This window comes from Cyclopterus lumpus, chromosome 21 (assembly GCF_009769545.1).
Source record: "Cyclopterus lumpus isolate fCycLum1 chromosome 21, fCycLum1.pri, whole genome shotgun sequence".
Taxonomy (NCBI): domain Eukaryota; kingdom Metazoa; phylum Chordata; class Actinopteri; order Perciformes; family Cyclopteridae; genus Cyclopterus; species Cyclopterus lumpus.
Genome location: NC_046986.1, coordinates 22,654,910 through 22,668,932, shown reverse-complemented (window position 1 = coordinate 22,668,932; position 14,023 = coordinate 22,654,910). Strand labels below are relative to the sequence as shown.

Sequence of the window (14,023 nt, the reverse complement as noted above, 5' to 3'; positions counted from 1 at the left end):
TGCTTCGGGGCTCTTGTCTGTTCTTCCGTCTTCGCGCATGATCAGGTGAGATACAGAGCAGGTATTAGTGTGTTTTGGGGGGTTGTGTGGGAGGATGGCGTCCTCTGAGACGTCACGCCCGACCCTCCGGCAGGGAGCCCGGGTAGTTCCGCCGGACAGCAGCGTGTCGGTGGAGGAGGTGCTGTCGGGGAGCAGGTCGGACACGACAACCTTTCCTTCGCCTCGAGGATGAACAAGGCGGTGGTCGTGTTCTTGAAGAGCGAGGCTGGTGTCCACAAGCTGGTGGAAAGTGGCGTGTTTATCAGGGACAGCTATGTGCAGGTGTCCCCGCTCTCAGCTCCACCACGCGGGTCACCGTCTCCGGTGTTCCGCCGTTTATACCGAACGAGCTGCTAGAAGTTCAACTGCGCAGGTTTGGAAAGTTCGCTAGCGGACTTAAAATGATCAGTTTGGGCTGTAAGGACCGCAAACTAAGGCCTTCATGTTCCTGGACTCGCCGACTCAGACCCTGGAGGTGTCGTTCCGGGTGAAACACGGGGACGGGTCGTACACGGTGTACGCGAGCTCGGGGCAGATTAGATGTTTTGAGTGTGGAGACGTGGGTCACAAACGCTTCACGTGTCCGCATAAGGAGCAGCAAAGTGCGGAAGCCCTGGCCGTGGACGCGGCTGACTGGTCAGAGGACACTCCTCAGCCCTGAAGATGAGGATTCCCTGGTGGAGTACTGCTTGTACTCTGCAGGTTATGGGTTTCCACTGACGATGCCTCCGGTCCTGGCCCACGCTCTGGCCATTTATAATCACCGCCATCAAGCCTCACCCAGGACCGTGCTTGCCCTTCACCCCAACATCCCCTTTCCCCAGCCTGCCTGCTGAGGAACACTGCCACCTTCTCCCGTCTCCTGGTAAGCGCACACTTATTTTGCATTTGGATTCACACAGAAATCTGAATGCAATATGTATTTTAGTATTGTTATAATAAAATATGATTCTTATTTTAGAGCCTTCCACATCGGCAGCGGGATGTGACCAAAGGCCTTCCTCTCCCTCTCACTGTAAATGCTTTATGTAACCTGAAAAAAAACATGATGGTGACATTAGTCATGATGAAGACTAAACAAAACACGGTAATGCTTTTTCTGTTATTCATACAGCGTTCCAACCTGCAGAGACCAGACCATCATCATCCAGCTCCTCGTCTGCTGGACCCACGACATCCACCGGTAGTCTACTTAATGTTAACTTTCTTTGTATGCCAACCCATGAAAATCTGATCATTTTCTTTAATTAAAAGTAGATTTTTTATTTTTTTATTCTGTGAATAGGTCACACTCCTGAAGACATGGACACCGTTTGGGAGTGTGGCCGGTGCAAGGAACCCGACCCTCCCGAGAGCTCCGAGGGACTGGTGTCGTGGGTCCAGGGTGACCGCTGCCACACTTGGTATCACACCACGTGTGGGCTGGGACGAGGAGCTGGATGAGGAAGATTATTTTGAATGGTATTTGTGTCCAGATTGATTTTGTTTTTGTCTCTTGTATTTAAATACATATTTGTCATTTTTATTTTGCTTTAACAATGTAGCTTTTCAATCATGAATGCTTGTGTGTGTTTTTAGTTGTAATAACTCTTACTCTGCACTGTGTGTTATGATAGTAATTGTTATATACAAGATGTGTGTAGTGGCGTTCCGTTGGCGTGGTTCTTGTTAAGCCGCTAAAGAGCTGCAGACACATTGAGTTCCTTCCTTACGCGAATAACATGAGATCGTATCCTTCTTTTCCTTTTGTCTTTATTTGATGTAGCAAAGAAAATACGTTACTACATACACCAAATAAATAAACTCTCCCTTATGATCATACGATATGTTACGGTAGAACAACTATGTGCCTAATGCAGCTCATTGCTTTGCACCGGCTGCTGTCATGACGCCATTAAATCTCCGTCCCGGGAGCACCTGTCATTAACATACATTATTCCGTAATTCAGAAAGTAAATTATAAACTTTCCTGAAATTCTGATCTACCAAATAATACACTTGTGGCTCTTACAATGTGTGTGCACAATTTTTCAATTTCATGCATGAGCTGGTGTTTTTCAACTGATTGCCATGAGAAGAGTTTAACAAAACATCCAGCAGGTGGTGGTATAGACTCAAATGGAAACTAAGGAGCTTTTATTGCATAGTTTGGAGAATGTTGAAGCGTGATATCTTATTGTGAAGGACAGAACTACGATCCCGGATATGTTGACAGCATTTTGGTGGCCCTGTAACAAGTTAATATCCCCGAAAAACCAGAAGCGCCGTGTGTTTACTACGACGATAGAAGTTTGTCGGGATCAGGCCAAGAGCAGCGCACGGCTAATTTACCGGCGTTAGCGTCCTTTTACTGGCTCTAGTAAAGGCAAAGCTAACTAAAACGACATTTAGCTCGAAAGATAACAAGCTAAAGCTTAGTTTAACACCATTACATCAGCTGAAAACGTGATACGATCATTTGTATCAATATTTTAAGTGACATTTTATTCAAATGTTAGCTCAAATCTGCCCGAGATGGGAAACAATTCCGTTAGCGTTAGCTTAAACATGTAAAGGTAGCTCTGAAAGGAGGAAATGAAACATGAAGCTGCAGCTGCTCTGTCGACGAGGAGGACAAGCATGGTTAATATATGACCACAGTCCGAAATTAACTAAGATAGCTTACCCACAGTATGTTGTCTGATCATTCAGAATTGACACTAATCAAAATATATTTTATTTTGTATTTATTTTTTATTCCAAGACATTGTACAGGGGGTTCACCTATTTTGCAAATAATGATGATTGATTTAAGAAACCTTTCTGCCTTTTGTTGGTCATTTCTATAGTAATAATGAGGCTCTATTTAAATATAAAATGATTTTTTTGGGATCTGATTTGAGTCGTTAACTTAACCCAAATTAGTAAGGATTATTGAACAATTACCTCTTTTTCCTATAACAAATTGACCATTCCTGAATATTTTGTTTGCAGTTTTTTCTATCTGATGTGGGTGTGCTATATATATATATATATATATATATATATATATATATATATATATATATTTTAAAAAACTCTATAAATATATGCTGGACTGTAGGAAATCTTCAGCCGCTCTTGTAAACCATTAAAGCAGAAGAGAGTACGAGTCAACATAATTAATAAAGCACCAGTCAAACATCAAACTGGGGAAACGATGTGGCACACTGAAAATATGATGTTTGTTTCATTTATTCAATTCAGTTTATTTTATATAACCCAATATCACAAATTATGAATTTGCCTCAGAGGGCTTTACAATCTGTACACGCATACGATATTTATTGATGTGACGGTTACAGTCTCGGTTATATATTTGTTTACATCCAGTTGTGGAAAAGAATGTGGAAATATGTTATTTATTGCTGTTTGTTTCATGTAACAATGTGTGGAAGGTTAGTTTCCCCATTGCTCCACAGATCTGATGTTTTCATTGTCACTAAAAATCATAGTGACTGAATCATTACTGACATTGTCTGTCACAGCAAACGCTTCCCTCTTCCGGCCGGTGGTCATCATGGTGGTCATCATCAGGCAGACACCTTTCTGTTCTCTTCTTCACAGTCGGAGTCCAGGAGAATAGAGCTGCAGCTGCAGCTGGCCACTTTCCCTCCGATCCTTCTACGAACACACACACACACACACACACAATTCCCAGTGACTTCTGTGTTGGGAGTATAATCCAATGGAAGAGAATTATCGAGCGGAGTACAGTTACAAGAAGTATTTAAATCTAATCCTTTGCATTTGGTTGGACCGTTACAAAGTGGGCGTATAGCACAGTACTGAGCAACAGAGGACTCCACTCACACCTCCCTTGTTTCTTAAAGTTGCAGATTGTTTGAAGGATGGATGTCATGATATTAGTGGTTGAAATTGGTTGTTACTAGACTACATATGCACAGACAGATTCCTTTGTAAAAATGTTGGGGATGTATTGTTGAATTGAGTAGGTGCATAATATAACTGTGGATGCGATATTCAATGTTTAAAAATGCATTTAGTCTTTTAATTTCAACTTTAAATCAAACGTATCCCTTATTTCAAATATAAGAACATGGAGGAGGATGATTTGGCTACCTGGGAGCAGGAAGAGAGGTCCACCGTCGTCCCCGGGCCAGTGACCGTCCTCGGCCTGGAGGTGCATCTACAGCCGTGTGGGCAGCTTCAGAGCCACAAACACACTCTGTGGAGAGAATGGGGGACTAGAAATGAACACCAGATACATGTCATACAATTGATGAGCATTAACAGAAACAGCTGCAGTTTCTATTCTATATTTGTACATTAGAAGTGTAAGAAGTATATTATTTCCTAATATGATAATGTAGGATATTGTATATCTGAAATCATTCACACACGTTGTTCTCACTGTATACTACCGTGGTTTATTGTGTCTGTTTTATACTGTTGTTCAGTTGGTGCACAGTCTACTGGAATCAGAGCAATGTCAAATGTAGGAAGTAAGTAATAATCATCAACCGAGTAATTTAAAACAGCTTAGAATAAAGACACAACACAGTGGTGAAAAAATACATCTTTTTTTTTTTGTGGTCATAATATGTATCTATGGATTATTATTGCAGAAAAATGTAGTGGAGTAAGTGGTTTATACTGCAAAGAAGAATACAAATGAAATACTCAAGTTTAAGAGCCTATAGTGCTCTACTTTGTCCATTTGTATTTTTAGATCTTCCCAATTCATTTGACAAATCTCCACTTTCATTCCTTTCTATATTCTGATGGTTTTTGCCATTTATTATTCAAAGCCTGATGTATAAAATGTTATTAAAAACATGCTGGAAATGGATGTGTCTATGGTTATGGTCATTAATGCTCATTTATTTTCTCATATTCCCAAAGTCAAAGAACAGATAAGTGAAATCTCTTTTGACAAGTGGTAAGCAAAAGGTTTTCTCAGTTTCATTCATTAATAAAGGAAACCGTCTCTGACCTGATTGAAGTATCGGTGCAGGAGGCAGCTGGCGAGGGAGGAGGCTCCTTTGACCAGCTTGTAGAAGCTTGTGCTTCCATGGACTGACCGGAGGACGTCACCGTCGGTGAGTTTCAGCAGCACGTTGTACTGGCGAAGCTCTGCCTCCAGGGGGCAGCAGACTGGACGCACGGCCAGGTCCTGGTACATTTCTTTAAGACTCCGGAGGCACGTTGTCATGTTCTCGTTGTTGATCTTGGCGTCAAAAGCCGACATGCGCTCCTCGCAGAGGTAGTAGCGCAGTGCACGTGGAAGCGCGTGCACTTCTCAATCAGCGACACCGTGGGAGGGCAGCACAGGTGCTGCTGGGTGATGTCCTGGGACACCTGGGACAATGTCAAAAAAAACTTAATTAAAGAAATACTTTGCCCCAAACTAAAAGAAACAAAACAACATATACTCCATGTCACAGCACAATCTATCCATCTAGGATATACTGTGGAAACCCTTAAGCAGACAGCCTCCGAGTCTTTCTCCACAGATGATGTATGCAATTGATCAGTGCTGAAAAGATTGATCAATTCATCAATAAGACAATCAACAGAAATACTGTTTTTGATAAGCTATTCACAAGCATGGACACTTGCTGGTTCCCTCTTCTTTGTGTCAGTGTGCTGCTTCTCTGCATTATATAATAATTATAAAGTGTTATTTAGGTTCTGGACTATCGCTCAGACAAAGTAAACTTCCTAAAGAAGTCAGCTCGAGGAAATTGGGATGATTTATAGACCTATGGATAAAAGAAATGTATACAAGTTATCTGTGGAACCAAAACAAAGTGCTTGTGTAACAGAGCATCACGAAACTGGTGAGGAACCAATTAAGTTGTGTAAGATCCAGAAGACTGACCCTGGCCCTAAAGGGAACATATATGGATTTTGCATTAATTAAGGTACTCAGACGTTAATGTTATTTTCTTCGGTGGTTTTACTCCAGTAGCTTTCAACACAAGTGATAAGAAACCCAAACGGTGGTGGGACGAGCGTACCTGCAGGTGGTTGGAGGGTCTGAGCAGCACACGGGTCACCAGGTCGCTGTGTCCCCGCAGGTCGTGCACGCTGCAATCAAGCCAGGGCGTAGGTTTGGCCTCAGCAATGGAAAGTTCTGCTAAAATGCCAATATACAGTAACAGTATATTCTATATCCAAAATATATATACAAACAACGTTTAAGTTGTGTAGTGAAAAAAGACGAAATATTTTTTCCAATTACTAAAACCATTTAAGCAGAAGGCTGGGACATTTTTTGATGGTGTATTCTTTAACACACTCAAAACAAAGTACCTTTTTCAATTGAAGACCTCACCTGAAGCCCTGATGGTCCATCTGCTGCTTCCTCAACCTGCACTGGATTTCTGAGTTTCTGAGTTTCCTGAATGCATCTCAAAGGATGCAGGTTTCCACTGGGTGGTAGTTAGCCTGCTAACGTTACTAGCTAAAGTTAACTAACAACGACCCGGGCTCCTTGATAGCTACTTACCCTCTGGCTGGTGAACAAACTGGATATCTCTTTTCTTTTGTGGTGTCATTTTCCTATCTACAAAGCACAGGAGGGTCAACAATATCAATGCTGAGACCAAACGAAATACTAATATGAGGCTTTATTAACTCCTGTCGTATTTAGTATCTTACCGTGACTCCTGCCAGCTCTCTTTCTGTCAGTCACGATTCACGGAGTGTTTCTGACTCTTCAGCCAATTAAATGACAGCGTCTTGTCTCTCGGGCTCGAGGGCGCATTGGAAAAACATAACATAACTCTTAATCTGCAAAGTAGTTATCCGTCAAATTAATGAAGGAGTTTAGTCGGAAGACCATGCACTTGCAAGCCCGTCATTTATGTATCATACATCTGCCAATCATCAACAAGAAGTAGATGTGCAACAACGCAAAGCACATAATAACGCTCCATATGCTGCGTGATTAATTACAACGAGAGCATTATTGTAATCTACAATATTGCACGATAATAAAGTATATTTCATTTACCATCAGTTTGGCTTTACAGCTCATAGCTTTACTGAATAGCATCAGATCACCGATAAATAAAATAATAATAACTCTAGTATGAATCAAATACAAATATATATTTGACAAATGTGGGGAAATAATTAATAGTTCTCTCTTTCTGTATTGCTCAATCGCACGCAACACGTGCGTCAATGCCATGGAAACCGGACCGAGGTATTTAAGGTCCGCGGACGTTCTGATTCGTCCCTTTGCACTTTGGACTTTGACATGAGCTGAACCCTCCTGAGAACCCAAAACTGTGAAGGAAAACTCTTTGAGTTTTGAACTGCTTGACACTTTTTGCTGGAAACGAAACTTGTTGGCGAACAAACCTACTAGATCACGACCACCAAGAGCATCAGAGACCCTGAGAAAGGCCTTCCGACGACTCCGGACCGAGAACCAGCCCCTGCTGAAGGGACCGGGCTGTGAGTTAGACCATTACTGTGCAGGTAAGGCCATTTTAATGTTTAATTTATCATTTTTATTATTAATGTATCCCCTTAAATCCTTAAACGTGTTCTCAGTTTAGAAATTAGTGAAACTTTTTGAGTTTTAAGGTTAAGAATTCACAGAACGACGTCAGGCAATTTGGGGGAAAAAGATATTTTGTGAAAAGTGACACTCAGTCGATGATTTCTCCTGTCAAATTATTTCTGAGCCGCAGAATGTCTTTAAAATTTCGGGAGATGTGCGGAATGTGTTAATAATTAGTGTAGAGGTTCCACAACCCTGTTATTTTGGTTTGAAGGCATCAAAACGTCGAAGTTTAATATTGAAATTCCAGAAAAAAGATGGCGCCTGAACCATATTTATAGAATTCTAAAATCAAATATGTAAAATGCATAAATTGCGCACCATGGAAACCATATGGAACGTTCGGGCGTTCGGATCGAATCCAGCGGTCACCTGACCTGCACGTGACCCTGAGTTGCTTTGTTTTGACTGTTGAAACGTGACTTATTGTACACACATGTGCTCCTTTTACTTTATCATATTAAAGGAGTGATTTATTTAACATGTAACATTGAAATGCACTTTGCTCGTTGTTGCGGTGCTTTGTTTTCGGGGGACAAGAAAGCGATCTGTTATGGGAGTGCATGTGCGCGTGCTGCCTCCAGCATCTCCTCCACGCGCTCTGAGATGCACCTCATAAACTGGAGAATGATGAGTTATGAACGAAAGAGGTTACTGTGGTCATGTTGGATTAATATCGCCATGTTTCACTGTGCGTCATGACGCACGTGGTTTATGTATATTAAACACGTTCACGCCGTTTATTGCGCACCATTGATCGTTTTTTTCACAATTACCGAAGTCCTGACACTTGTTCGGTCCAGAATAAATGTCTCTGAGAGCTCACGAGAGCTCAACTGTCGGTTAATTGACCACAAAGAAAGCCGTGAAAGGCTCCTGGTCTCCGCATCCAAACTGTATGAAGCCCTCATGTGCAACTAATTAATTAATTATGAACGACATATAATAATAATAATAATAATAATAATAATAATAATAATAATAATAATAACTTTATTTCTTATAGCACCTTTAAAAACAGGGTTTACAAAGTGCTCTACATAGAAGCAAGGCAAAACATAACGTCAATACAAGTAAACATTTCAGAAAATACATGAGGCAAAGGAGATAATGTCATATAGGCAATGAACACAATAGAGGAATAGAAAAATACAATTACAAATACAAAATAAAGCAGAACAGACAAATTAAAATAGGGGAAACAAAGAACTGATTCTGCAAGCCTTATCAAATAGTAATACTGCTGACATCAATAACGATAATTATTATTATTATTATTATTATTGCCATTGGAATAAATCTATATTATGTAGTCAAAATTTCCATCTTTGTGAAAACGATTTTTTCAATATTAACAAAATGTATTAACAACCATGTTTCTCATTAAGTGTCACATGGAAGCATCATGACTTTATTCTGATTACCTCATCTTAAACTAACAGAGGCCGAAGTGCACTATGTTTGATATCACTGTTAAATGTTTAAAGGCACAGCCTCTTATAGTCGTTAGTTTAAGGATATGCTGTATATTATTATTATATTTTATTAATTATAATAATAATATATTATTGCTCAATGTAATCCAGAAATATTTATTGTTATGATAAATCCTTATGGTTTTAACCGTTCCCTCTTAGCTGGTGTGAACTATCATGGAGCGGCCTGCAAGAGACCCCATCAGGATCGCCTTAGACGACGAAGGTAATCAAGGTGAGGCTGGGATTGCATTTATGGGTCACATGCCTGTGGGTGGGGGTCGCGGTGGGTTGCGTCCCCAGGTCCTATTTGATGACTACGAGGGAGAGGACGGCCACTGGGACAGCGAGGGAGAGTCGGACAGCGAGAGGGACTCGGACAACGAGGGATACTGGGACCCCGAGGACGAGGAGGATTCCGGATACGACTCCATGTCCGAGGGAGAAGAGGAGGAAGTGGACGAGGAGTACGAAGATGACCCTCCCCGCCATCCTCCCATCCCCCCCTTTGGCGAGGCGCCCCCATTCTTCCAGAGGCCAGAAGAGTCTGCACCCTCCACGTCAGGCCTCGGATCCGCCGCCAAGAGGGCCAGAGAAGAGGACTACGGGGACTCTGCACCCTCCACGTCAGGCCTCGGATCCTCCACCAAGAGGGCCAGAGAAGAGGACGAGGACCGTGCAACCTTCAGAAGATACTGGCAGTGGGATGAGGACAGCGACTCGGATTGAGACCGGCAGCCTGTTCGCTGCAGGATTTTAAACCTTTATGTCTGGCAGGACTGATAAAGCGCCAGACAGCCTTCCCTCGCGTCTGGCGGGGTTGGCAATAGGTTTCATCCTGTAGCGGAGGTTTTGGTGCGGAACATCCTGAAGAAGCTCCGCCCCCAGATGTGTACTTTGGAGTCCCAGAGACGGGAGGACGCAGTACGGTCATTCATTTCTGCGGTTCTTCACTGTGAAGTATTTTTACCATCAAACCACCAAATCGTCGGAGCACATTTTTAAGGAGGCTTAATCTTGACAAACCGACCACAGATTTGATGTCTAAACAACTAACTTCAGACAAGTACAGACAAGAACACATTTTGAGAAACAACCATGGTCTGCACCCTCCACGTCAGGCCTTGGATCCTCCACAAACAGAACACACTGGCAGTGGGATGAGGACAGCGACTCGGATTGAGACCGACAGCCTGTTTGCTGCAGGATTTTAAACCTTTATGTCTGGCAGGACTGATAAAGCGCCAGACAGCCTTCCCTCGCGTCTGGCGGGGTTGGCAATAGGTTTCATCCTGTAGCAGAGGTTTTAGTCGGGAACATCCTGAAGAAGCTCCGCCCCCAGATGTGTACTTTGGAGATCCAGGGACCGGAGGACGCAGTACGGTCATTCTGCAATTAGAACAGCAGCTTACTTGATGACGTCATCACCTCAGCTCTTCTTGCTAATGAGTTTACTCCAGTTCTTCACTGTGAAGTATTTTTACCATCAAACCACCAAATCGTCGGAGCACATTTTTAAGGAGGCTTAAACTTGACAAACCGACCACAGATTTGATGTCTCAACAACTAATTTCTCACCTAAAAATATCCAGAGTAGTATTTCAAAAAGTCAACTTTCAGTTGTTTGTTGTCTTCTCCACATTTGTTCTCTGTTGCTGGTGCGACATGCATTCTGGGATATTTGGCTGTCCCAAGTACGGACATTTCATTTTCGATGCATCCCCGGAAAAGTGGGCAGAGCAAGTCACATCCGGGTATTTGGACCGTGGTTGGCTAGACGGAGACTTTGAATTGGAACAACTTGACAGACTCGAGATGTTTCACAAGTTCACAAGTACAGACAAGAACACATTTTAAGAAACGACCATGATCTCCACCCTCCACTTCAGGCCGGGGGTCCTACACCAAGAGGAACAGAGAAGAGGCCTACAAGGAGTCTCCACCCTCCACGTCAGGCCTCAGCTCTCCTCAAAGAAGAGGAGGGAGGTCCAGAGGTTTCTCAATACCAAGCACACCGAGTTTGGACTTGTGTACTTTGGAGTTTGGACTTGAGAGTCCAGACTCCCAGGGACGGGATTCATTCTGCAATTAGAACAGCAGCTCACTTGATGACATCATATTAGTATTTTTACCATCAAACCACCAAATCGTCGGAGCACATTTTTAAGGAGGCTTAATCTTGACAAACCAACCACAGATTTGATGTCTAAACAACTAACTTCAGACAAGTACAGACAAGAACACATTTTGAGAAACAACCATGGTCTGCACCCTCCACGTCAGGCCTTGGATCCTCCACAAACAGAACACACTGGCAGTGGGATGAGGACAGCGACTCGGATTGAGACCGACAGCCTGTTTGCTGCAGGATTTTAAACCTTTATGTCTGGCAGGACTGATAAAGCGCCAGACAGCCTTCCCTCGCGTCTGGCGGGGTTGGTAATAGGTTTCATCCTGTAGCTGAGGTTTTAGTCGGGAACATCCTGAAGAAGCTCCGCCCCCAGATGTGTACTTTGGAGATCCAGGGACCGGAGGACGCAGTACGGTCATTCTGCAATTAGAACAGCAGCTTACTTGATGACGTCATCACCTCAGCTCTTCTTGCTAATGAGTTTACTCCAGTTCTTCACTGTGAAGTATTTTTACCATCAAACCACCAAATCGTCGGAGCACATTTTTAAGGAGGCTTAAACTTGACAAACCGACCACAGATTTGATGTCTCAACAACTAACTTCTCACCTAAAAATATCCAGAGTAGTATTTCAAAAAGTCAACTTTCAGTTGTTTGTTGTCTTCTCCACATTTGTTCTCTGTTGCGACATGCATTCTGGGATATTTGGCTGTCCCAAGTACGGACATTTCATTTTCGATGCACCCCCGGTAAAGTGGGCAGAGCAAGTCACATCCGGGTATTTGGACCGTGGTTGGCTAGACGGAGACTTTGAATTGGAACAACTTGACAGACTCGAGATGTTTCACAAGTTCACAAGTACAGACAAGAACACATTTTAAGAAACGACCATGATCTCCACCCTCCACTTCAGGCCGGGGGTCCTACACCAAGAGGACCAGAGAAGAGGCCTACAAGGAGTCTCCACCCTCCACGTCAGGCCTCAGCTCTCCTCAAAGAAGAGGAGGGAGGTCCAGAGGTTTCTCAATACCAAGCACACCGAGTTTGGACTTGTGTACTTTGGAGTTTGGACTTGAGAGTCCAGACTCCCAGGGACGGGATTCATTCTGCAATTAGAACAGCAGCTCACTTGATGACATCATATTAGTATTTTTACCATCAAACCACCAAATCGTCGGAGCACATTTTTAAGGAGGCTTAATCTTGACAAACCGACCACAGATTTGATGTCTAAACAACTAACTTCAGACAAGTACAGACAAGAACACATTTTGAGAAACAACCATGGTCTGCACCCTCCACGTCAGGCCTTGGATCCTCCACAAACAGAACACACTGGCAGTGGGATGAGGACAGCGACTCGGATTGAGACCGACAGCCTGTTTGCTGCAGGATTTTAAACCTTTATGTCTGGCAGGACTGATAAAGCGCCAGACAGCCTTCCCTCGCGTCTGGCGGGGTTGGCAATAGGTTTCATCCTGTAGCAGAGGTTTTAGTCGGGAACATCCTGAAGAAGCTCCGCCCCCAGATGTGTACTTTGGAGATCCAGGGACCGGAGGACGCAGTACGGTCATTCTGCAATTAGAACAGCAGCTTACTTGATGACGTCATCACCTCATCTTCTTGCTAATGAGTTTACTCCAGTTCTTCACTGTGAAGTATTTTTACCATTAAAACCACCAAATCGTTGGAGCTCATTTTTAAGGAGGCTTAATCTTGACAAACTGACCACAGATTTGATATCTCAACAACCAACTTCTCACCTAAAAATATCGGTAAGTAGTATTTCGAAATGTTCATCTTTCAGACTTTAGCTACGTCGCCTAGACTCACGAGCCCCCGTCTCAGCGCCGCCATGTTGGAGTTTTCCCCAGAGAAGGAGAGGGTCGTCTCCCTGTGGGTTGCGGGGGAGTAAAGATCTGACTGTCGTGGAAAGCTTATGCCAGGGTGCTGGAGAGAAGGCTCCGACCGTTTGTCGAACCTCAGATTCAAGAGGCGCGTATTCCGTCCCGGTCGTGAAACAGTGGACCAGCACTTTACCCCCGCAAGACTACTGGAGGGGTCCTGGGAGTTTGTCCAACCAGTCTACATGTGTTTTGTGGACTTGGAGAAGGCTTTCGTCTGGGTTCCTCTGGGGTTTTTGTGGGGGGGTGCTGCAGGATTATGGGGTGCCGGGTCATCAGGTCTCTGTACGACCGCAGTAGGAGCTGTGCTTGTATTCTCTGCATTAAATCAGATATGTTCCAGGTGTTCATTTTAGTCTCTCTGTTTTATTTTTATAGTTAGGTGAAGGTGGCTGAACCAGACAGGTGTGTGATAAAAACTACTAACGTTAAGAAAAGTCTCCAAGTCTCTTTTACTCAGGTATCGATGGCCGTGACACAAGAAGCAACATCCACGGTCTCCTTGACGACGGAGCAGATGAGAAGGACGGAGGACCACAGGACCAGATGGAGAGCGGCGGTCGCCTTTCTTTCAGTGGGCTGAGTAAGTAATCCCTCTCCAAGACTACAGAAGTATCAGTCATACGATTCCATCATTGGAGGCCAGATTCAACACAACAATGTAAAGGCTGTGTAGTTGAGTACAAAAGTATTAATCGCTTGTGTTTGTGTCTCCCAGGGAAGGACTCCTCTGGGCTTTTGTCTCTCTCTTGGGGGAACTGAGGGTGGACGTTAACCAACCCGTTAACCCAGGACGACCCAGATCCACAGCAGACCTCTGAACCCCTCTCAGCACCCCAGAGAGTCTGAGACCCAGTGAGTACGGTCCTTGCTGCCCCTCCACCCCGACACCACCAGCCAGCCGAGAGGACGAGG

The 14,023-nt window shown here is 43.7% G+C and overlaps 1 long non-coding RNA gene across 1 annotated transcript; it reads left to right on the top strand.

Moving 5' to 3' along the window:
* The first annotated feature begins 526 nt into the window (after positions 1-526).
* Positions 527-1,224, top strand: LOC117750623. Its single transcript, XR_004611815.1, has 3 exons — positions 527-904; positions 1,001-1,054; positions 1,154-1,224. It is a non-coding gene; the product is annotated as an uncharacterized LOC117750623 (long non-coding RNA).
* The last annotated feature ends 12,799 nt before the right edge of the window (positions 1,225-14,023 follow it).